The following is a 25570-nucleotide window of genomic DNA, read 5'->3' on the forward strand; positions in this document are numbered from 1 at the left end:
GTCCTGTAAGATTATCCTGGGTTTTACCTCTTACATTTTATGTAGATGGCCAAGTGGGTGGACGTTCCCCAGAGAAAGTCCTGGACTCCCTCCCAAGTTGAAGTTGCCCGGGCAGTCCTCTGATGCGCAATGATCCTGCCATCTCCTAGCACTCTGCCGATTCCACCTTGGCAGGTCCCATGTTTTCCTTCCTTCTTCCTCTGGGGAAGTGTACCAGATGCGTTCATGGATTGTAAAAGCCTCACGGTTCTTTTTCGGGTGCGTATTGATAACGTGACCTCACCATTGCTACTTAGTTTATGATCCCTGTCCGCACCGTACCATGAAATCTGTATGTCCTAACACTGCTAATGTGATCTGCACCCGTGATGTGAAACAGTGAGGCCTGGGCCGGCCAAGCGGAACGTGGGCACTTACCCGCTCCGCCACAGGGCCGGCCCTGAATTGGACTTTTGGACCAACCTTTTGCCTGAGCTTGGGAACACGTGGGCCTGTTTGGATTATTCGTGAAGGTGATTAGTAGTAACATCCTGGACGGTAACCTTTTCCGTGGGTGCATGGGTTTAGCAGGCAGCATGTTCTGTGGGTAGTATTCCTCTTCATCTATTTGGAATGGTCTACCTTTCTGTAGCATCAGTACGCATTTTGAGGTGATTTTCCAGCCTTGGAAGTTCACCTTCTCTAATCTCTTTCAGCCCCAAAGCTTTATGCCGTCATTCTGGACCCCATTTTGGATTTTTTGCTTTTAGGTGAATTTATTGCCACAAGCCTGCATTAGAACATCCTATATCTTTCCGATTTGCATCCTCATCGATGTAGACTTCCGTGTCGCTGACATCACCTTCCCCTGCGCAAGCCTAATTGCAGGCCCTCACCACACACTTGTGCCTCATCATCTGTTTCACCCTCTCACACCTCCCCGCTTTGTCTCTGGGAACCCCCAATCAAATGTCCCGTGCCACCTGTTCCTGACCGCTTGTTTTTTCCTCTCCTCTTAAGTGAGGTCCTACGGTACTTGCCTTGCTCCCTGGGGCTGGTTTCACTTCCCTAAAACCCTCACAGCCATTCTGGTGGTCACAAATGGCTGGATTGCATCCTTGGTTCCGGCTGACTGGTATGCCATTGCGTGGCTATAGCCCATCTTCCTTCTGCACTGGTCCCTTGCTGGGCTCCAGGGAGGCTTCCAAGTCTTGGGTAGTGGGAGCGACGCTGTGGTGAACTCAGCGGTGCACATGTCTTTATGCAGGAGTGTTTCCGAGTTCTTTGGATCAACACGCCGCAGAGGAATAGCTGGATCATATGGGACATGGATTCTTCAAGTTCTGAGGCAGTTCCACACCGCTTGGCGTAGTGGCTGCACCGGTCTGCACTCCCACCAACGGTGCAGGAGGCTTCCCTTCTCTCCACCTCCTCTCTGACACTTGTGGCTTCCTGTCTGCTTCCTTATAGCCATTCGGACCACAGTGAGCTGCTGTGCCCTTGCAGTTTGCATTTGCATTGGCCTGAGGCTTAATGACGGTGAACAAGTGTTCATGCACCCGTTGGCCCTCTTTCGATCTTCTTGGCAGAAATCTCTGTTTCCATCTTCTGCCCAGGTTTTCATTGGCTTGTTGTTTTTTTTTTTTTTCTTGTGGGGACGTGCGAGTTGATTGCATCTTTGGGCTTTTCACCCCTTGTCCGATGTGTGGTTTGCAAACATCCTCCCCCAGTCGTTGTGCTATCTTTGCATTCAGTCGATGGTTTCCTTCACTGGGCAGAAGCGTCCGCATTTGACGTGGTCCCGTTGGTTTCTTGTTGACTTGGTTGCCCTGGCCCAGTCGGACTTGCTTCTTCCAAACAGGCGGCTCAGACAGATGGCCAAGAGCACTCTGCCTAGGTCTTCTGCTACAAGGTTCACGGTTTCAAGTCTGCCATTCAAGGCTTTGATCCATTTCAGGTGGTGTGTGTGCCAGGTGTAACATCATGGTGTACTCTCGTTGTGTTCCAGGTGGCTGTGCAGGCTTCCCAGCACCGTTTATGGTAGAGACTCTCCTTTCTCCGCTGTCTCCTCTTGGCTCCCTGGTCGAAGATGGGCTGTCCATGTACGTTTGAGTTGGGCTCTGGGTTCTCGATTCTGTTGCATGGGTCTGTGTGCCTGCTTTGGGGCCCAGACTGTGCCGTCTCGGTACCTAGTGCTTCGTCCTATATGTTGAAATCGGAAAGTGTGCCACGTCCTGCTTTTTTCGTTTTCCTGAGGATTCCTTTGCCTAGTCAGGGTCTCTTGTTGCTGGCCAGAAGCTTTAGCATTCCCTCTTCTGTCTCTGTGGGAAACATTGCTGCAACTTTGACTGGGATTGCATGGAATCCAGAGATTCCTTGCTCTGGTAGGGACGTTTCCAGTGTGTTGCTGCTTCCACTCCTAGATCCTGGAATCTCCTTCTTTCTCCTTGTGTCCTCTTGAATTTCTTCCCCCCAACGTTTGTTAGTTTTCCATTGCCATGGCTTTCACCTGTTTTGCTGAGTTTCTTCATAGAGATCTCATCCTTCTCACTGGCATGCAGTTTTTCACGTTTTCTTTTCAGCTTCAGTCTCTCTATGCTTTGCCACTTTGAATCGGTTTTGTTCTGGCAGAAGTGCATCGCTGAGCTCACATCTGCTGGCAATGCTCCTGTATTTGCTGTGGAAGTCTGGCCCTGTCTAACGTCCCTTCCCATCTGCCTCTACACTACCTCGGACGCCTGCCCCCGAAGGCCTGAAGCAGTGGTGAGCAGGCTCACCCGAGGGTCCACCCGGCCCACCCCGGGCCACCGACCCAGAAGGTGCGGACCTCACCGCTGCACCACCGGCCGGCCCCTTTCATGTTCCGTTGGCAACCTGCAGTTGAGGGCAATGGGACTTGAATATGCTACTTGAGCCCAAGTCTGGCACTGTGTAGATGAGGCCAGGTTGTTTTTCGGGTCCACTGCGATGTCAGAGGATTTGTCAGAATCGTGTCTCTGCTGTCCCGGCAAGCTTCACGGACACACGGTTTCCTGGCCCGCTTGGAGCAGTCTCATAACTCACCCTTCCCACTTAGCCCAGCCTTGACCTTCGCTGCCGTCTTTTGGCTTGTGAATTTCTCTGCCTTTCAAACGTTCCAGCAGAGTCTGTCTAAAGACGGACATCATCTTTCATTGTGGATTATCCAGGGGTGATTTCTGTTCGCCTTCCATTTTCTGGGACCTTTGTCTCTTTTCCATAGGAGAATCGTCATGGTATTTCTCAGCTATCCCCCTTAGACATGCTTATCAGTCCGTTCCCCTTCATTCCAAGTGATTCGTCTTGCATTTCTGGAATCACCGTATGTTCTCTAGGCCGAGGTGTGAGTGCTTTCGTGACTCTTGGTTGTTGTCTTTGAATTTGCACCGGTCACTTGAAGGAGTCTTTGCTGTCCTAGCCTGGGTCAAACTAAGCACTGGGAACACGTGGTCATCTGGGTTGGTTTGACATCCTGAGGTCAGAAACTCCAAACTCGAGGTGGTCCTGGCATCCCCCTTCACGGACACAATGTTTCCAAGACAAATTAGACGAATGTGATGAATCCCTCTCTCCAGGAAAGATATTTTTCTGTCTCCTTTCCGGATTTGGGAAGTTTCGAACTTCACCCCTGATCCTGGAACGTTCCCCCAGGTGCCGTCTAGATACGGGCTTCCTTTATTTCTATAGGCTGTGCCATTTGTTTGCCTTACATCCTCAGCCCTGGCCTGTTTATTTTTCTTGAAACAGAATTGTAATGTTCTCATTTTCAGCCCACTTCCTTACATGTGGTGTCAAAACACATAATCCATAATCCTTCTACGGCAAGAGGTGGGGGAGAGAATTTCGATGGAGGCAAACTGAGCACACTAGCCTGGGCGGGCAGCCTTCACGAAGGAACGAAGCCCTGTGGAAAAGGGTGCTTTTCAGCACCCTTGTAGAGCACTTCCAAACCAAGAGACATAGCCCAAGCGTGACGGGGCTCCATTCCTTCAAGGCTTCCAAGACATCTCTTGGGACACATTAGCATGTACCCGGTGGGCCCCCGTGACGCCAGAGCTATGGAAAGTGAGACTGATCTGCAAAGAATGCCAGGGGCCTGGGAAAGGAGGCATCGAGTGTTCTCTTCAACGTCCTCAAGACCTCATTCTTGACTTTGGCTTATGCTTAAGGCAGAAGGACCACGTAGGTCTGATAAGGCCCAAGTCCGGCCTCTTGCTTCCAATCAAGTTGCAAGCTTGAATCAGCATGGCCTCCCCATAGACTTGAATAGATGACAACGTTCTCCTCTCGGGGCTTGTCCCTCTATTCGCGCTTCTTGCCAAGGATTCCTTTCTTACCCCTCGAATCAGCGTCTGTTTTATGTCTTCCAGTTTCTGTGTCCGCTTTCTGTTTCTCAAAGCTGTTTCTGGGTATCCCTCCCTGTAATAGCCTAGCCTAGGCCAATCCTCAGTCTGTAACCGTGCGGCCATCTTGGCGGACATGATCCTCGTGACGTCATAAACAACCTCAAAATTCGAAGTTGTCCTGACAACCTGCGTGCACACAGAGTTTCAGAGCCATCTCAGGCCAGTCTGACTCCTCACCCTTTCCTGGTAGGATAGTTTTCCTTTTTCTCGATTTCTTGTCGGTTTCTGTCTTGCCCCTCGAACTTTGGAAGGCCTGCTACATTCTCTCTAGACACTGGTTTCTGTCCTGTAAGATTATCCTGGGTTTTACCTCTTACATTTTATGTAGATGGCCAAGTGGGTGGACGTTCCCCAGAGAAAGTCCTGGACTCCCTCCCAAGTTGAAGTTGCCCGGGCAGTCCTCTGATGCGCAATGATCCTGCCATCTCCTAGCACTCTGCCGATTCCACCTTGGCAGGTCCCATGTTTTCCTTCCTTCTTCCTCTGGGGAAGTGTACCAGATGCGTTCATGGATTGTAAAAGCCTCACGGTTCTTTTTCGGGTGCGTATTGATAACGTGACCTCACCATTGCTACTTAGTTTATGATCCCTGTCCGCACCGTACCATGAAATCTGTATGTCCTAACACTGCTAATGTGATCTGCACCCGTGATGTGAAACAGTGAGGCCTGGGCCGGCCAAGCGGAACGTGGGCACTTACCCGCTCCGCCACAGGGCCGGCCCTGAATTGGACTTTTGGACCAACCTTTTGCCTGAGCTTGGGAACACGTGGGCCTGTTTGGATTATTCGTGAAGGTGATTAGTAGTAACATCCTGGACGGTAACCTTTTCCGTGGGTGCATGGGTTTAGCAGGCAGCATGTTCTGTGGGTAGTATTCCTCTTCATCTATTTGGAATGGTCTACCTTTCTGTAGCATCAGTACGCATTTTGAGGTGATTTTCCAGCCTTGGAAGTTCACCTTCTCTAATCTCTTTCAGCCCCAAAGCTTTATGCCGTCATTCTGGACCCCATTTTGGATTTTTTGCTTTTAGGTGAATTTATTGCCACAAGCCTGCATTAGAACATCCTATATCTTTCCGATTTGCATCCTCATCGATGTAGACTTCCGTGTCGCTGACATCACCTTCCCCTGCGCAAGCCTAATTGCAGGCCCTCACCACACACTTGTGCCTCATCATCTGTTTCACCCTCTCACACCTCCCCGCTTTGTCTCTGGGAACCCCCAATCAAATGTCCCGTGCCACCTGTTCCTGACCGCTTGTTTTTTCCTCTCCTCTTAAGTGAGGTCCTACGGTACTTGCCTTGCTCCCTGGGGCTGGTTTCACTTCCCTAAAACCCTCACAGCCATTCTGGTGGTCACAAATGGCTGGATTGCATCCTTGGTTCCGGCTGACTGGTATGCCATTGCGTGGCTATAGCCCATCTTCCTTCTGCACTGGTCCCTTGCTGGGCTCCAGGGAGGCTTCCAAGTCTTGGGTAGTGGGAGCGACGCTGTGGTGAACTCAGCGGTGCACATGTCTTTATGCAGGAGTGTTTCCGAGTTCTTTGGATCAACACGCCGCAGAGGAATAGCTGGATCATATGGGACATGGATTCTTCAAGTTCTGAGGCAGTTCCACACCGCTTGGCGTAGTGGCTGCACCGGTCTGCACTCCCACCAACGGTGCAGGAGGCTTCCCTTCTCTCCACCTCCTCTCTGACACTTGTGGCTTCCTGTCTGCTTCCTTATAGCCATTCTGACCACAGTGAGCTGCTGTGCCCTTGCAGTTTGCATTTGCATTGGCCTGAGGCTTAATGACGGTGAACAAGTGTTCATGCACCCGTTGGCCCTCTTTCGATCTTCTTGGCAGAAATCTCTGTTTCCATCTTCTGCCCAGGTTTTCATTGGCTTGTTGTTTTTTTTTTTTTTTCTTGTGGGGACGTGCGAGTTGATTGCATCTTTGGGCTTTTCACCCCTTGTCCGATGTGTGGTTTGCAAACATCCTCCCCCAGTCGTTGTGCTATCTTTGCATTCAGTCGATGGTTTCCTTCACTGGGCAGAAGCGTCCGCATTTGACGTGGTCCCGTTGGTTTCTTGTTGACTTGGTTGCCCTGGCCCAGTCGGACTTGCTTCTTCCAAACAGGCGGCTCAGACAGATGGCCAAGAGCACTCTGCCTAGGTCTTCTGCTACAAGGTTCACGGTTTCAAGTCTGCCATTCAAGGCTTTGATCCATTTCAGGTGGTGTGTGTGCCAGGTGTAACATCATGGTGTACTCTCGTTGTGTTCCAGGTGGCTGTGCAGGCTTCCCAGCACCGTTTATGGTAGAGACTCTCCTTTCTCCGCTGTCTCCTCTTGGCTCCCTGGTCGAAGATGGGCTGTCCATGTACGTTTGAGTTGGGCTCTGGGTTCTCGATTCTGTTGCATGGGTCTGTGTGCCTGCTTTGGGGCCCAGACTGTGCCGTCTCGGTACCTAGTGCTTCGTCCTATATGTTGAAATCGGAAAGTGTGCCACGTCCTGCTTTTTTCGTTTTCCTGAGGATTCCTTTGCCTAGTCAGGGTCTCTTGTTGCTGGCCAGAAGCTTTAGCATTCCCTCTTCTGTCTCTGTGGGAAACATTGCTGCAACTTTGACTGGGATTGCATGGAATCCAGAGATTCCTTGCTCTGGTAGGGACGTTTCCAGTGTGTTGCTGCTTCCACTCCTAGATCCTGGAATCTCCTTCTTTCTCCTTGTGTCCTCTTGAATTTCTTCCCCCCAACGTTTGTTAGTTTTCCATTGCCATGGCTTTCACCTGTTTTGCTGAGTTTCTTCATAGAGATCTCATCCTTCTCACTGGCATGCAGTTTTTCACTTTTTCTTTTCAGCTTCAGTCTCTCTATGCTTTGCCACTTTGAATCGGTTTTGTTCTGGCAGAAGTGCATCGCTGAGCTCACATCTGCTGGCAATGCTCCTGTATTTGCTGTGGAAGTCTGGCCCTGTCTAACGTCCCTTCCCATCTGCCTCTACACTACCTCGGACGCCTGCCCCCGAAGGCCTGAAGCAGTGGTGAGCAGGCTCACCCGAGGGTCCACCCGGCCCACCCCGGGCCACCGACCCAGAAGGTGCGGACCTCACCGCTGCACCACCGGCCGGCCCCTTTCATGTTCCGTTGGCAACCTGCAGTTGAGGGCAATGGGACTTGAATATGCTACTTGAGCCCAAGTCTGGCACTGTGTAGATGAGGCCAGGTTGTTTTTCGGGTCCACTGCGATGTCAGAGGATTTGTCAGAATCGTGTCTCTGCTGTCCCGGCAAGCTTCACGAACACACGGTTTCCTGGCCCGCTTGGAGCAGTCTCATAACTCACCCTTCCCACTTAGCCCAGCCTTGACCTTCGCTGCCGTCTTTTGGCTTGTGAATTTCTCTGCCTTTCAAACGTTCCAGCAGAGTCTGTCTAAAGACGGACATCATCTTTCATTGTGGATTATCCAGGGGTGATTTCTGTTCGCCTTCCATTTTCTGGGACCTTTGTCTCTTTTCCATAGGAGAATCGTCATGGTATTTCTCAGCTATCCCCCTTAGACATGCTTATCAGTCCGTTCCCCTTCATTCCAAGTGATTCGTTTGGCATTTCTGGAATCACCGTATGTTCTCTAGGCCGAGGTGTGAGTGCTTTCGTGACTCTTGGTTGTTGTCTTTGAATTTGCACCGGTCACTTGAAGGAGTCTTTGCTGTCCTAGCCTGGGTCAAACTAAGCACTGGGAACACGTGGTCATCTGGGTTGGTTTGACATCCTGAGGTCAGAAACTCCAAACTCGAGGTGGTCCTGGCATCCCCCTTCACGGACACAATGTTTCCAAGACAAATTAGACGAATGTGATGAATCCCTCTCTCCAGGAAAGATATTTTTCTGTCTCCTTTCCGGATTTGGGAAGTTTCGAACTTCACCCCTGATCCTGGAACGTTCCCCCAGGTGCCGTCTAGATACGGGCTTCCTTTATTTCTATAGGCTGTGCCATTTGTTTGCCTTACATCCTCAGCCCTGGCTTGTTTATTTTTCTTGAAACAGAATTGTAATGTTCTCATTTTCAGCCCACTTCCTTACATGTGGTGTCAAAACACATAATCCATAATCCTTCTACGGCAAGAGGTGGGGGAGAGAATTTCGATGGAGGCAAACTGAGCACACTAGCCTGGGCGGGCAGCCTTCACGAAGGAACGAAGCCCTGTGGAAAAGGGTGCTTTTCAGCACCCTTGTAGAGCACTTCCAAACCAAGAGACATAGCCCAAGCGTGACGGGGCTCCATTCCTTCAAGGCTTCCAAGACATCTCTTGGGACACATTAGCATGTACCCGGTGGGCCCCCGTGACGCCAGAGCTATGGAAAGTGAGACTGATCTGCAAAGAATGCCAGGGGCCTGGGAAAGGAGGCATCGAGTGTTCTCTTCAACGTCCTCAAGACCTCATTCTTGACTTTGGCTTATGCTTAAGGCAGAAGGACCACGTAGGTCTGATAAGGCCCAAGTCCGGCCTCTTGCTTCCAATCAAGTTGCAAGCTTGAATCAGCATGGCCTCCCCATAGACTTGAATAGATGACAACGTTCTCCTCTCGGGGCTTGTCCCTCTATTCGCGCTTCTTGCCAAGGATTCCTTTCTTACCCCTCGAATCAGCGTCTGTTTTATGTCTTCCAGTTTCTGTGTCCGCTTTCTGTTTCTCAAAGCTGTTTCTGGGTATCCCTCCCTGTAATAGCCTAGCCTAGGCCAATCCTCAGTCTGTAACCGTGCGGCCATCTTGGCGGACATGATCCTCGTGACGTCATAAACAACCTCAAAATTCGAAGTTGTCCTGACAACCTGCGTGCACACAGAGTTTCAGAGCCATCTCAGGCCAGTCTGACTCCTCACCCTTTCCTGGTAGGATAGTTTTCCTTTTTCTCGATTTCTTGTCGGTTTCTGTCTTGCCCCTCGAACTTTGGAAGGCCTGCTACATTCTCTCTAGACACTGGTTTCTGTCCTGTAAGATTATCCTGGGTTTTACCTCTTACATTTTATGTAGATGGCCAAGTGGGTGGACGTTCCCCAGAGAAAGTCCTGGACTCCCTCCCAAGTTGAAGTTGCCCGGGCAGTCCTCTGATGCGCAATGATCCTGCCATCTCCTAGCACTCTGCCGATTCCACCTTGGCAGGTCCCATGTTTTCCTTCCTTCTTCCTCTGGGGAAGTGTACCAGATGCGTTCATGGATTGTAAAAGCCTCACGGTTCTTTTTCGGGTGCGTATTGATAACGTGACCTCACCATTGCTACTTAGTTTATGATCCCTGTCCGCACCGTACCATGAAATCTGTATGTCCTAACACTGCTAATGTGATCTGCACCCGTGATGTGAAACAGTGAGGCCTGGGCCGGCCAAGCGGAACGTGGGCACTTACCCGCTCCGCCACAGGGCCGGCCCTGAATTGGACTTTTGGACCAACCTTTTGCCTGAGCTTGGGAACACGTGGGCCTGTTTGGATTATTCGTGAAGGTGATTAGTAGTAACATCCTGGACGGTAACCTTTTCCGTGGGTGCATGGGTTTAGCAGGCAGCATGTTCTGTGGGTAGTATTCCTCTTCATCTATTTGGAATGGTCTACCTTTCTGTAGCATCAGTACGCATTTTGAGGTGATTTTCCAGCCTTGGAAGTTCACCTTCTCTAATCTCTTTCAGCCCCAAAGCTTTATGCCGTCATTCTGGACCCCATTTTGGATTTTTTGCTTTTAGGTGAATTTATTGCCACAAGCCTGCATTAGAACATCCTATATCTTTCCGATTTGCATCCTCATCGATGTAGACTTCCGTGTCGCTGACATCACCTTCCCCTGCGCAAGCCTAATTGCAGGCCCTCACCACACACTTGTGCCTCATCATCTGTTTCACCCTCTCACACCTCCCCGCTTTGTCTCTGGGAACCCCCAATCAAATGTCCCGTGCCACCTGTTCCTGACCGCTTGTTTTTTCCTCTCCTCTTAAGTGAGGTCCTACGGTACTTGCCTTGCTCCCTGGGGCTGGTTTCACTTCCCTAAAACCCTCACAGCCATTCTGGTGGTCACAAATGGCTGGATTGCATCCTTGGTTCCGGCTGACTGGTATGCCATTGCGTGGCTATAGCCCATCTTCCTTCTGCACTGGTCCCTTGCTGGGCTCCAGGGAGGCTTCCAAGTCTTGGGTAGTGGGAGCGACGCTGTGGTGAACTCAGCGGTGCACATGTCTTTATGCAGGAGTGTTTCCGAGTTCTTTGGATCAACACGCCGCAGAGGAATAGCTGGATCATATGGGACATGGATTCTTCAAGTTCTGAGGCAGTTCCACACCGCTTGGCGTAGTGGCTGCACCGGTCTGCACTCCCACCAACGGTGCAGGAGGCTTCCCTTCTCTCCACCTCCTCTCTGACACTTGTGGCTTCCTGTCTGCTTCCTTATAGCCATTCTGACCACAGTGAGCTGCTGTGCCCTTGCAGTTTGCATTTGCATTGGCCTGAGGCTTAATGACGGTGAACAAGTGTTCATGCACCCGTTGGCCCTCTTTCGATCTTCTTGGCAGAAATCTCTGTTTCCATCTTCTGCCCAGGTTTTCATTGGCTTGTTGTTTTTTTTTTTTTTCTTGTGGGGACGTGCGAGTTGATTGCATCTTTGGGCTTTTCACCCCTTGTCCGATGTGTGGTTTGCAAACATCCTCCCCCAGTCGTTGTGCTATCTTTGCATTCAGTCGATGGTTTCCTTCACTGGGCAGAAGCGTCCGCATTTGACGTGGTCCCGTTGGTTTCTTGTTGACTTGGTTGCCCTGGCCCAGTCGGACTTGCTTCTTCCAAACAGGCGGCTCAGACAGATGGCCAAGAGCACTCTGCCTAGGTCTTCTGCTACAAGGTTCACGGTTTCAAGTCTGCCATTCAAGGCTTTGATCCATTTCAGGTGGTGTGTGTGCCAGGTGTAACATCATGGTGTACTCTCGTTGTGTTCCAGGTGGCTGTGCAGGCTTCCCAGCACCGTTTATGGTAGAGACTCTCCTTTCTCCGCTGTCTCCTCTTGGCTCCCTGGTCGAAGATGGGCTGTCCATGTACGTTTGAGTTGGGCTCTGGGTTCTCGATTCTGTTGCATGGGTCTGTGTGCCTGCTTTGGGGCCCAGACTGTGCCGTCTCGGTACCTAGTGCTTCGTCCTATATGTTGAAATCGGAAAGTGTGCCACGTCCTGCTTTTTTCGTTTTCCTGAGGATTCCTTTGCCTAGTCAGGGTCTCTTGTTGCTGGCCAGAAGCTTTAGCATTCCCTCTTCTGTCTCTGTGGGAAACATTGCTGCAACTTTGACTGGGATTGCATGGAATCCAGAGATTCCTTGCTCTGGTAGGGACGTTTCCAGTGTGTTGCTGCTTCCACTCCTAGATCCTGGAATCTCCTTCTTTCTCCTTGTGTCCTCTTGAATTTCTTTCCCCCAACGTTTGTTAGTTTTCCATTGCCATGGCTTTCACCTGTTTTGCTGAGTTTCTTCATAGAGATCTCATCCTTCTCACTGGCATGCAGTTTTTCACTTTTTCTTTTCAGCTTCAGTCTCTCTATGCTTTGCCACTTTGAATCGGTTTTGTTCTGGCAGAAGTGCATCGCTGAGCTCACATCTGCTGGCAATGCTCCTGTATTTGCTGTGGAAGTCTGGCCCTGTCTAACGTCCCTTCCCATCTGCCTCTACACTACCTCGGACGCCTGCCCCCGAAGGCCTGAAGCAGTGGTGAGCAGGCTCACCCGAGGGTCCACCCGGCCCACCCCGGGCCACCGACCCAGAAGGTGCGGACCTCACCGCTGCACCACCGGCCGGCCCCTTTCATGTTCCGTTGGCAACCTGCAGTTGAGGGCAATGGGACTTGAATATGCTACTTGAGCCCAAGTCTGGCACTGTGTAGATGAGGCCAGGTTGTTTTTCGGGTCCACTGCGATGTCAGAGGATTTGTCAGAATCGTGTCTCTGCTGTCCCGGCAAGCTTCACGGACACACGGTTTCCTGGCCCGCTTGGAGCAGTCTCATAACTCACCCTTCCCACTTAGCCCAGCCTTGACCTTCGCTGCCGTCTTTTGGCTTGTGAATTTCTCTGCCTTTCAAACGTTCCAGCAGAGTCTGTCTAAAGACGGACATCATCTTTCATTGTGGATTATCCAGGGGTGATTTCTGTTCGCCTTCCATTTTCTGGGACCTTTGTCTCTTTTCCATAGGAGAATCGTCATGGTATTTCTCAGCTATCCCCCTTAGACATGCTTATCAGTCCGTTCCCCTTCATTCCAAGTGATTCGTTTGGCATTTCTGGAATCACCGTATGTTCTCTAGGCCGAGGTGTGAGTGCTTTCGTGACTCTTGGTTGTTGTCTTTGAATTTGCACCGGTCACTTGAAGGAGTCTTTGCTGTCCTAGCCTGGGTCAAACTAAGCACTGGGAACACGTGGTCATCTGGGTTGGTTTGACATCCTGAGGTCAGAAACTCCAAACTCGAGGTGGTCCTGGCATCCCCCTTCACGGACACAATGTTTCCAAGACAAATTAGACGAATGTGATGAATCCCTCTCTCCAGGAAAGATATTTTTCTGTCTCCTTTCCGGATTTGGGAAGTTTCGAACTTCACCCCTGATCCTGGAACGTTCCCCCAGGTGCCGTCTAGATACGGGCTTCCTTTATTTCTATAGGCTGTGCCATTTGTTTGCCTTACATCCTCAGCCCTGGCCTGTTTATTTTTCTTGAAACAGAATTGTAATGTTCTCATTTTCAGCCCACTTCCTTACATGTGGTGTCAAAACACATAATCCATAATCCTTCTACGGCAAGAGGTGGGGGAGAGAATTTCGATGGAGGCAAACTGAGCACACTAGCCTGGGCGGGCAGCCTTCACGAAGGAACGAAGCCCTGTGGAAAAGGGTGCTTTTCAGCACCCTTGTAGAGCACTTCCAAACCAAGAGACATAACCCAAGCGTGACGGGGCTCCATTCCTTCAAGGCTTCCAAGACATCTCTTGGGACACATTAGCATGTACCCGGTGGGCCCCCGTGACGCCAGAGCTATGGAAAGTGAGACTGATCTGCAAAGAATGCCAGGGGCCTGGGAAAGGAGGCATCGAGTGTTCTCTTCAACGTCCTCAAGACCTCATTCTTGACTTTGGCTTATGCTTAAGGCAGAAGGACCACGTAGGTCAGATAAGGCCCAAGTCCGGCCTCTTGCTTCCAATCAAGTTGCAAGCTTGAATCAGCATGGCCTCCCCATAGACTTGAATAGATGACAACGTTCTCCTCTCGGGGCTTGTCCCTCTATTCGCGCTTCTTGCCAAGGATTCCTTTCTTACCCCTCGAATCAGCGTCTGTTTTATGTCTTCCAGTTTCTGTGTCCGCTTTCTGTTTCTCAAAGCTGTTTCTGGGTATCCCTCCCTGTAATAGCCTAGCCTAGGCCAATCCTCAGTCTGTAACCGTGCGGCCATCTTGGCGGACATGATCCTCGTGACGTCATAAACAACCTCAAAATTCGAAGTTGTCCTGACAACCTGCGTGCACACAGAGTTTCAGAGCCATCTCAGGCCAGTCTGACTCCTCACCCTTTCCTGGTAGGATAGTTTTCCTTTTTCTCGATTTCTTGTCGGTTTCTGTCTTGCCCCTCGAACTTTGGAAGGCCTGCTACATTCTCTCTAGACACTGGTTTCTGTCCTGTAAGATTATCCTGGGTTTTACCTCTTACATTTTATGTAGATGGCCAAGTGGGTGGACGTTCCCCAGAGAAAGTCCTGGACTCCCTCCCAAGTTGAAGTTGCCCGGGCAGTCCTCTGATGCGCAATGATCCTGCCATCTCCTAGCACTCTGCCGATTCCACCTTGGCAGGTCCCATGTTTTCCTTCCTTCTTCCTCTGGGGAAGTGTACCAGATGCGTTCATGGATTGTAAAAGCCTCACGGTTCTTTTTCGGGTGCGTATTGATAACGTGACCTCACCATTGCTACTTAGTTTATGATCCCTGTCCGCACCGTACCATGAAATCTGTATGTCCTAACACTGCTAATGTGATCTGCACCCGTGATGTGAAACAGTGAGGCCTGGGCCGGCCAAGCGGAACGTGGGCACTTACCCGCTCCGCCACAGGGCCGGCCCTGAATTGGACTTTTGGACCAACCTTTTGCCTGAGCTTGGGAACACGTGGGCCTGTTTGGATTATTCGTGAAGGTGATTAGTAGTAACATCCTGGACGGTAACCTTTTCCGTTGGTGCATGGGTTTAGCAGGCAGCATGTTCTGTGGGTAGTATTCCTCTTCATCTATTTGGAATGGTCTACCTTTCTGTAGCATCAGTACGCATTTTGAGGTGATTTTCCAGCCTTGGAAGTTCACCTTCTCTAATCTCTTTCAGCCCCAAAGCTTTATGCCGTCATTCTGGACCCCATTTTGGATTTTTTGCTTTTAGGTGAATTTATTGCCACAAGCCTGCATTAGAACATCCTATATCTTTCCGATTTGCATCCTCATCGATGTAGACTTCCGTGTCGCTGACATCACCTTCCCCTGCGCAAGCCTAATTGCAGGCCCTCACCACACACTTGTGCCTCATCATCTGTTTCACCCTCTCACACCTCCCCGCTTTGTCTCTGGGAACCCCCAATCAAATGTCCCGTGCCACCTGTTCCTGACCGCTTGTTTTTTCCTCTCCTCTTAAGTGAGGTCCTACGGTACTTGCCTTGCTCCCTGGGGCTGGTTTCACTTCCCTAAAACCCTCACAGCCATTCTGGTGGTCACAAATGGCTGGATTGCATCCTTGGTTCCGGCTGACTGGTATGCCATTGCGTGGCTATAGCCCATCTTCCTTCTGCACTGGTCCCTTGCTGGGCTCCAGGGAGGCTTCCAAGTCTTGGGTAGTGGGAGCGACGCTGTGGTGAACTCAGCGGTGCACATGTCTTTATGCAGGAGTGTTTCCGAGTTCTTTGGATCAACACGCCGCAGAGGAATAGCTGGATCATATGGGACATGGATTCTTCAAGTTCTGAGGCAGTTCCACACCGCTTGGCGTAGTGGCTGCACCGGTCTGCACTCCCACCAACGGTGCAGGAGGCTTCCCTTCTCTCCACCTCCTCTCTGACACTTGTGGCTTCCTGTCTGCTTCCTTATAGCCATTCGGACCACAGTGAGCTGCTGTGCCCTTGCAGTTTGCATTTGCATTGGCCTGAGGCTTAATGACGGTGAACAAGTGTTCATGCACCCGTTGGCCCTCTTTCGATCTTCTTGGCAGAAATCTCTGTTTCCATCTTCTGCCCAGGTTTTCATTGGCTTGTTGTTTTTTTTTTTTTTCTTGTGGGGACGTGCGAGTTGATTGCATCTTTGGGCTTTTCACCCCTTGTCCGATGTGTGGTTTGCAAACATCCTCCCCCAGTCGTTGTGCTATCTTTGCATTCAGTCGATGGTTTCCTTCACTGGGCAGAAGCGTCCGCATTTGACGTGGTCCCGTTGGTTTCTTGTTGACTTGGTTGCCCTGGCCCAGTCGGACTTGCTTCTTCCAAACAGGCGGCTCAGACAGATGGCAAAGAGCACTCTGCCTAGGTCTTCTGCTACAAGGTTCACGGTTTCAAGTCTGCCATTCAAGGCTTTGATCCATTTCAGGTGGTGTGTGTGCCAGGTGTAACATCGTGGTGTACTCTCGTTGTGTTCCAGGTGGCTGTGCAGGCTTCCCAGCACCGTTTATGGTAGAGACTCTCCTTTCTCCGCTGTCTCCTCTTGGCTCCCTGGTCGAAGATGGGCTGTCCATGTACGTTTGAGTTGGGCTCTGGGTTCTCGATTCTGTTGCATGGGTCTGTGTGCCTGTTTTGGGGCCCAGACTGTGCCGTCTCGGTACCTAGTGCTTCGTCCTATATGTTGAAATCGGAAAGTGTGCCACGTCCTGCTTTTTTCGTTTTCCTGAGGATTCCTTTGCCTAGTCAGGGTCTCTTGTTGCTGGCCAGAAGCTTTAGCATTCCCTCTTCTGTCTCTGTGGGAAACATTGCTGCAACTTTGACTGGGATTGCATGGAATCCAGAGATTCCTTGCTCTGGTAGGGACGTTTCCAGTGTGTTGCTGCTTCCACTCCTAGATCCTGGAATCTCCTTCTTTCTCCTTGTGTCCTCTTGAATTTCTTCCCCCCAACGTTTGTTAGTTTTCCATTGCCATGGCTTTCACCTGTTTTGCTGAGTTTCTTCATAGAGATCTCATCCTTCTCACTGGCATGCAGTTTTTCACTTTTTCTTTTCAGCTTCAGTCTCTCTATGCTTTGCAACTTTGAATCGGTTTTGTTCTGGCAGAAGTGCATCGCTGAGCTCACATCTGCTGGCAATGCTCCTGTATTTGCTGTGGAAGTCTGGCCCTGTCTAACGTCCCTTCCCATCTGCCTCTACACTACCTCGGACGCCTGCCCCCGAAGGCCTGAAGCAGTGGTGAGCAGGCTCACCCGAGGGTCCACCCGGCCCACCCCGGGCCACCGACCCAGAAGGTGCGGACCTCACCGCTGCACCACCGGCCGGCCCCTTTCATGTTCCGTTGGCAACCTGCAGTTGAGGGCAATGGGACTTGAATATGCTACTTGAGCCCAAGTCTGGCACTGTGTAGATGAGGCCAGGTTGTTTTTCGGGTCCACTGCGATGTCAGAGGATTCGTCAGAATCGTGTCTCTGCTGTCCCGGCAAGCTTCACGGACACACGGTTTCCTGGCCCGCTTGGAGCAGTCTCATAACTCACCCTTCCCACTTAGCCCAGCCTTGACCTTCGCTGCCGTCTTTTGGCTTGTGAATTTCTCTGCCTTTCAAACGTTCCAGCAGAGTCTGTCTAAAGACGGACATCATCTTTCATTGTGGATTATCCAGGGGTGATTTCTGTTCGCCTTCCATTTTCTGGGACCTTTGTCTCTTTTCCATAGGAGAATCGTCATGGTATTTCTCAGCTATCCCCCTTAGACATGCTTATCAGTCCGTTCCCCTTCATTCCAAGTGATTCGTTTGGCATTTCTGGAATCACCGTATGTTCTCTAGGCCGAGGTGTGAGTGCTTTCGTGACTCTTGGTTGTTGTCTTTGAATTTGCACCGGTCACTTGAAGGAGTCTTTGCTGTCCTAGCCTGGGTCAAACTAAGCACTGGGAACACGTGGTCATCTGGGTTGGTTTGACATCCTGAGGTCAGAAACTCCAAACTCGAGGTGGTCCTGGCATCCCCCTTCACGGACACAATGTTTCCAAGACAAATTAGACGAATGTGATGAATCCCTCTCTCCAGGAAAGATATTTTTCTGTCTCCTTTCCGGATTTGGGAAGTTTCGAACTTCACCCCTGATCCTGGAACGTTCCCCCAGGTGCCGTCTAGATACGGGCTTCCTTTATTTCTATAGGCTGTGCCATTTGTTTGCCTTACATCCTCAGCCCTGGCCTGTTTATTTTTCTTGAAACAGAATTGTAATGTTCTCATTTTCAGCCCACTTCCTTACATGTGGTGTCAAAACACATAATCCATAATCCTTCTACGGCAAGAGGTAGGGGGAGAGAATTTCGATGGAGGCAAACTGAGCACACTAGCCTGGGCGGGCAGCCTTCAGGAAGGAACGAAGCCCTGTGGAAAAGGGTGCTTTTCAGCACCCTTGTAGAGCACTTCCAAACCAAGAGACATAGCCCAAGCGTGACGGGGCTCCATTCCTTCAAGGCTTCCAAGACATCTCTTGGGACACATTAGCATGTACCCGGTGGGCCCCCGTGACGCCAGAGCTATGGAAAGTGAGACTGATCTGCAAAGAATGCCAGGGGCCTAGGAAAGGAGGCATCGAGTGTTCTCTTCAACGTCCTCAAGACCTCATTCTTGACTTTGGCTTATGCTTAAGGCAGAAGGACCACGTAGGTCTGATAAGGCCCAAGTCCGGCCTCTTGCTTCCAATCAAGTTGCAAGCTTGAATCAGCATGGCCTCCCCATAGACTTGAATAGATGACAACGTTCTCCTCTCGGGGCTTGTCCCTCTATTTGCGCTTCTTGCCAAGGATTCCTTTCTTACCCCTCGAATCAGCGTCTGTTTTATGTCTTCCAGTTTCTGTGTCCGCTTTCTGTTTCTCAAAGCTGTTTCTGGGTATCCCTCCCTGTAATAGCCTAGCCTAGGCCAATCCTCAGTCTGTAACCGTGCGGCCATCTTGGCGGACATGATCCTCGTGACGTCATAAACAACCTCAAAATTCGAAGTTGTCCTGACAACCTGCGTGCACACAGAGTTTCAGAGCCATCTCAGGCCAGTCTGACTCCTCACCCTTTCCTGGTAGGATAGTTTTCCTTTTTCTCGATTTCTTGTCGGTTTCTGTCTTGCTCCTCGAACTTTGGAAGGCCTGCTACATTCTCTCTAGACACTGGTTTCTGTCCTGTAAGATTATCCTGGGTTTTACCTCTTACATTTTATGTAGATGGCCAAGTGGGTGGACGTTCCCCAGAGAAAGTCCTGGACTCCCTCCCAAGTTGAAGTTGCCCGGGCAGTCCTCTGATGCGCAATGATCGTGCCATCTCCTAGCACTCTGCCGATTCCACCTTGGCAGGTCCCATGTTTTCCTTCCTTCTTCCTCTGGGGAAGTGTACCAGATGCGTTCATGGATTGTAAAAGCCTCACGGTTCTATTTCGGGTGCGTATTGATAACGTGACCTCACCATTGCTACTTAGTTTATGATCCCTGTCCGCACCGTACCGTGAAATCTGTATGTCCTAACACTGCTAATGTGATCTGCACCCGTGATGTGAAACAGTGAGGCCTGGGCCGGCCAAGCGGAACGTGGGCACTTACCCGCTCCGCCACAGGGCCGGCCCTGAATTGGACTTTTGGACCAACCTTTTGCCTGAGCTTGGGAACACGTGGGCCTGTTTGGATTATTCGTGAAGGTGATTAGTAGTAACATCCTGCACGGTAACCTTTTCCGTGGGTGCATGGGTTTAGCAGGCAGCATGTTCTGTGGGTAGTATTCCTCTTCATCTATTTGGAATGGTCTACCTTTCTGTAGCATCAGTACGCATTTTGAGGTGATTTTCCAGCCTTGGAAGTTCACCTTCTCTAGTCTCTTTCAGCCCCAAAGCTTTATGCCGTCATTCTGGACCCCATTTTGGATTTTTTGCTTTTAGGTGAATTTATTGCCACAAGCCTGCATTAGAACATCCTATATCTTTCCGATTTGCATCCTCATCGATGTAGACTTCCGTGTAGCTGACATCATCTTCCCCTGCGCAAGCCTAATAGCAGGCCCTCACCACACACTTGTGCCTCATCATCTGTTTCACCCTCTCACACCTCCCCGCTTTGTCTCTGGGAACCCCCAATCAAATGTCCCGTGCCACCTGTTCCTGACCGCTTGTTTTTTCCTCTCCTCTTAAGTGAGGTCCTACGGTACTTGCCTTGCTCCCTGGGGCTTGTTTCACTTCCCTAAAACCCTCACAGCCATTCTGGTGGTCACAAATGGCTGGATTGCATCCTTGGTTCCGGCTGACTGGTATGCCATTGCGTGGCTATAGCCCATCTTCCTTCTGCACTCGTCCCTTGCTGGGCTCCAGGGAGGCTTCCAAGTCTTGGGTAGTGGGAGCGACGCTGTGGTGAACTCAGCGGTGCACATGTCTTTATGCAGGAGTGTTTCCGAGTTCTTTGGATCAACACGCCGCAGAGGAATAGCTGGATCATATGGGACATGGATTCTTCAAGTTCTGAGGCAGTTCCACACCGCTTGGCGTAGTGGCTGCACCGGTCTGCACTCCCACCAACGGTGCAGGAGGCTTCCCTTCTCTCCACCTCCTCTCTGACACTTGTGGCTTCCTGTCTGCTTCCTTATAGCCATTCGGACCACAGTGAGCTGCTGTGCCCTTGCAGTTTGCATTTGCATTGGCCTGAGGCTTAATGACGGTGAACAAGTGTTCATGCACCCGTTGGCCCTCTTTCGATCTTCTTGGCAGAAATCTCTGTTTCCATCTTCTGCCCAGGTTTTCATTGGCTTGTTGTTTTTTTTTTTTTCTTGTGGGGACGTGCGAGTTGATTGCATCTTTGGGCTTTTCACCCCTTGTCCGATGTGTGGTTTGCAAACATCCTCCCCCAGTCGTTGTGCTATCTTTGCATTCAGTCGATGGTTTCCTTCACTGGGCAGAAGCGTCCGCATTTGACGTGGTCCCGTTGGTTTCTTGTTGACTTGGTTGCCCTGGCCCAGTCGGACTTGCTTCTTCCAAACAGGCGGCTCAGACAGATGGCCAAGAGCACTCTGCCTAGGTCTTCTGCTACAAGGTTCACGGTTTCAAGTCTGCCATTCAAGGCTTTGATCCATTTCAGGTGGTGTGTGTGCCAGGTGTAACATCATGGTGTACTCTCGTTGTGTTCCAGGTGGCTGTGCAGGCTTCCCAGCACCGTTTATGGTAGAGACTCTCCTTTCTCCGCTGTCTCCTCTTGGCTCCCTGGTCGAAGATGGGCTGTCCATGTACGTTTGAGTTGGGCTCTGGGTTCTCGATTCTGTTGCATGGGTCTGTGTGCCTGTTTTGGGGCCCAGACTGTGCCGTCTCGGTACCTAGTGCTTCGTCCTATATGTTGAAATCGGAAAGTGTGCCACGTCCTGCTTTTTTCGTTTTCCTGAGGATTCCTTTGCCTAGTCAGGGTCTCTTGTTGCTGGCCAGAAGCTTTAGGATTCCCTCTTCTGTCTCTGTGGGAAACATTGCTGCAACTTTGACTGGGATTGCATGGAATCCAGAGATTCCTTGCTCTGGTAGGGACGTTTCCAGTGTGTTGCTGCTTCCACTCCTAGATCCTGGAATCTCCTTCTTTCTCCTTGTGTCCTCTTGAATTTCTTCCCCCCAACGTTTGTTAGTTTTCCATTGCCATGGCTTTCACCTGTTTTGCTGAGTTTCTTCATAGAGATCTCATCCTTCTCACTGGCATGCAGTTTTTCACGTTTTCTTTTCAGCTTCAGTCTCTCTATGCTTTGCCACTTTGAATCGGTTTTGTTCTGGCAGAAGTGCATCGCTGAGCTCACATCTGCTGGCAATGCTCCTGTATTTGCTGTGGAAGTCTGGCCCTGTCTAACGTCCCTTCCCATCTGCCTCTACACTACCTCGGACGCCTGCCCCCGAAGGCCTGAAGCAGTGGTGAGCAGGCTCACCCGAGGGTCCACCCGGCCCACCCCGGGCCACCGACCCAGAAGGTGCGGACCTCACCGCTGCACCACCGGCCGGCCCCTTTCATGTTCCGTTGGCAACCTGCAGTTGAGGGCAATGGGACTTGAATATGCTACTTGAGCCCAAGTCTGGCACTGTGTAGATGAGGCCAGGTTGTTTTTCGGGTCCACTGCGATGTCAGAGGATTCGTCAGAATCGTGTCTCTGCTGTCCCGGCAAGCTTCACGGACACACGGTTTCCTGGCCCGCTTGGAGCAGTCTCATAACTCACCCTTCCCACTTAGCCCAGCCTTGACCTTCGCTGCCGTCTTTTGGCTTGTGAATTTCTCTGCCTTTCAAACGTTCCAGCAGAGTCTGTCTAAAGACGGACATCATCTTTCATTGTGGATTATCCAGGGGTGATTTCTGTTCGCCTTCCATTTTCTGGGACCTTTGTCTCTTTTCCATAGGAGAATCGTCATGGTATTTCTCAGCTATCCCCCTTAGACATGCTTATCAGTCCGTTCCCCTTCATTCCAAGTGATTCGTTTGGCATTTCTGGAATCACCGTATGTTCTCTAGGCCGAGGTGTGAGTGCTTTCGTGACTCTTGGTTGTTGTCTTTGAATTTGCACCGGTCACTTGAAGGAGTCTTTGCTGTCCTAGCCTGGGTCAAACTAAGCACTGGGAACACGTGGTCATCTGGGTTGGTTTGACATCCTGAGGTCAGAAACTCCAAACTCGAGGTGGTCCTGGCATCCCCCTTCACGGACACAATGTTTCCAAGACAAATTAGACGAATGTGATGAATCCCTCTCTCCAGGAAAGATATTTTTCTGTCTCCTTTCCGGATTTGGGAAGTTTCGAACTTCACCCCTGATCCTGGAACGTTCCCCCAGGTGCCGTCTAGATACGGGCTTCCTTTATTTCTATAGGCTGTGCCATTTGTTTGCCTTACATCCTCAGCCCTGGCCTGTTTATTTTTCTTGAAACAGAATTGTAATGTTCTCATTTTCAGCCCAATTCCTTACATGTGGTGTCAAAACACATAATCCATAATCCTTCTACGGCAAGAGGTAGGGGGAGAGAATTTCGATGGAGGCAAACTGAGCACACTAGCCTGGGCGGGCAGCCTTCACGAAGGAACGAAGCCCTGTGGAAAAGGGTGCTTTTCAGCACCCTTGTAGAGCACTTCCAAACCAAGAGACATAGCCCAAGCGTGACGGGGCTCCATTCCTTCAAGGCTTCCAAGACATCTCTTGGGACACATTAGCATGTACCCGGTGGGCCCCCGTGACGCCAGAGCTATGGAAAGTGAGACTGATCTGCAAAGAATGCCAGGGGCCTAGGAAAGGAGGCATCGAGTCTTCTCTTCAACGTCCTCAAGACCTCATTCTTGACTTTGGCTTATGCTTAAGGCAGAAGGACCACGTAGGTCTGATAAGGCCCAAGTCCGGCCTCTTGCTTCCAATCAAGTTGCAAGCTTGAATCAGCATGGCCTCCCCATAGACTTGAATAGATGACAACGTTCTCCTCTCGGGGCTTGTCCCTCTATTCGCGCTTCTTGCCAAGGATTCCTTTCTTACCCCTCGAATCAGCGTCTGTTTTATGTCTTCCAGTTTCTGTGTCCGCTTTCTGTTTCTCAAAGCTGTTTCTGGGTGTCCCTCCCTGTAATAGCCTAGCCTAGGCCAATCCTCAGTCTGTAACCGTGCGGCCATCTTGGCGGACATGATCCTCGTGACGTCATAAACAACCTCAAAATTCGAAGTTGTCCTGACAACCTGCGTGCACACAGAGTTTCAGAGCCATCTCAGGCCAGTCTGACTCCTCACCCTTTCCTGGTAGGATAGTTTTCCTTTTTCTCGATTTCTTGTCGGTTTCTGTCTTGCTCCTCGAACTTTGGAAGGCCTGCTACATTCTCTCTAGACACTGGTTTCTGTCCTGTAAGATTATCCTGGGTTTTACCTCTTACATTTTATGTAGATGGCCAAGTGGGTGGACGTTCCCCAGAGAAAGTCCTGGACTCCCTCCCAAGTTGAAGTTGCCCGGGCAGTCCTCTGATGCGCAATGATCGGGCCATCTCCTAGCACTCTGCCGATTCCACCTTGGCAGGTCCCATGTTTTCCTTCCTTCTTCCTCTGGGGAAGTGTACCAGATGCGTTCATGGATTGTAAAAGCCTCACGGTTCTATTTCGGGTGCGTATTGATAACGTGACCTCACCATTGCTACTTAGTTTATGATCCCTGTCCGCACCGTACCGTGAAATCTGTATGTCCTAACACTGCTAATGTGATCTGCACCCGTGATGTGAAACAGTGAGGCCTGGGCCGGCCAAGCGGAACGTGGGCACTTACCCGCTCCGCCACAGGGCCGGCCCTGAATTGGACTTTTGGACCAACCTTTTGCCTGAGCTTGGGAACACGTGGGCCTGTTTGGATTATTCGTGAAGGTGATTAGTAGTAACATCCTGCACGGTAACCTTTTCCGTGGGTGCATGGGTTTAGCAGGCAGCATGTTCTGTGGGTAGTATTCCTCTTCATCTATTTGGAATGGTCTACCTTTCTGTAGCATCAGTACGCATTTTGAGGTGATTTTCCAGCCTTGGAAGTTCACCTTCTCTAGTCTCTTTCAGCCCCAAAGCTTTATGCCGTCATTCTGGACCCCATTTTGGATTTTTTGCTTTTAGGTGAATTTATTGCCACAAGCCTGCATTAGAACATCCTATATCTTTCCGATTTGCATCCTCATCGATGTAGACTTCCGTGTAGCTGACATCATCTTCCCCTGCGCAAGCCTAATAGCAGGCCCTCACCACACACTTGTGCCTCATCATATGTTTCACCCTCTCACACCTCCCCGCTTTGTCTCTGGGAACCCCCAATCAAATGTCCCGTGCCACCTGTTCCTGACCGCTTGTTTTTTCCTCTCCTCTTAAGTGAGGTCCTACGGTACTTGCCTTGCTCCCTGGGGCTTGTTTCACTTCCCTAAAACCCTCACAGCCATTCTGGTGGTCACAAATGGCTGGATTGCATCCTTGGTTCCGGCTGACTGGTATGCCATTGCGTGGCTATAGCCCATCTTCCTTCTGCACTCGTCCCTTGCTGGGCTCCAGGGAGGCTTCCAAGTCTTGGGTAGTGGGAGCGACGCTGTGGTGAACTCAGCGGTGCACATGTCTTTATGCAGGAGTGTTTCCGAGTTCTTTGGATCAACACGCCGCAGAGGAATAGCTGGATCATATGGGACATGGATTCTTCAAGTTCTGAGGCAGTTCCACACCGCTTGGCGTAGTGGCTGCACCGGTCTGCACTCCCACCAACGGTGCAGGAGGCTTCCCTTCTCTCCACCTCCTCTCTGACACTTGTGGCTTCCTGTCTGCTTCCTTATAGCCATTCGGACCACAGTGAGCTGCTGTGCCCTTGCAGTTTGCATTTGCATTGGCCTGAGGCTTAATGACGGTGAACAAGTGTTCATGCACCCGTTGGCCCTCTTTCGATCTTCTTGGCAGAAATCTCTGTTTCCATCTTCTGCCCAGGTTTTCATTGGCTTGTTGTTTTTTTTTTTTTCTTGTGGGGACGTGCGAGTTGATTGCATCTTTGGGCTTTTCACCCCTTGTCCGATGTGTGGTTTGCAAACATCCTCCCCCAGTCGTTGTGCTATCTTTGCATTCAGTCGATGGTTTCCTTCACTGGGCAGAAGCGTCCGCATTTGACGTGGTCCCGTTGGTTTCTTGTTGACTTGGTTGCCCTGGCCCAGTCGGACTTGCTTCTTCCAAACAGGCGGCTCAGACAGATGGCAAAGAGCACTCTGCCTAGGTCTTCTGCTACAAGGTTCACGGTTTCAAGTCTGCCATTCAAGGCTTTGATCCATTTCAGGTGGTGTGTGTGCCAGGTGTAACATCATGGTGTACTCTCGTTGTGTTCCAGGTGGCTGTGCAGGCTTCCCAGCACCGTTTATGGTAGAGACTCTCCTTTCTCCGCTGTCTCCTCTTGGCTCCCTGGTCGAAGATGGGCTGTCCATGAACGTTTGAGTTGGGCTCTGGGTTCTCGTTTCTGTTGCATGGGTCTGTGTGCCTGTT

The sequence above is a fragment of the Equus asinus genome, chromosome 1 (genome assembly GCF_041296235.1).
Source record: "Equus asinus isolate D_3611 breed Donkey chromosome 1, EquAss-T2T_v2, whole genome shotgun sequence".
Taxonomy (NCBI): domain Eukaryota; kingdom Metazoa; phylum Chordata; class Mammalia; order Perissodactyla; family Equidae; genus Equus; species Equus asinus.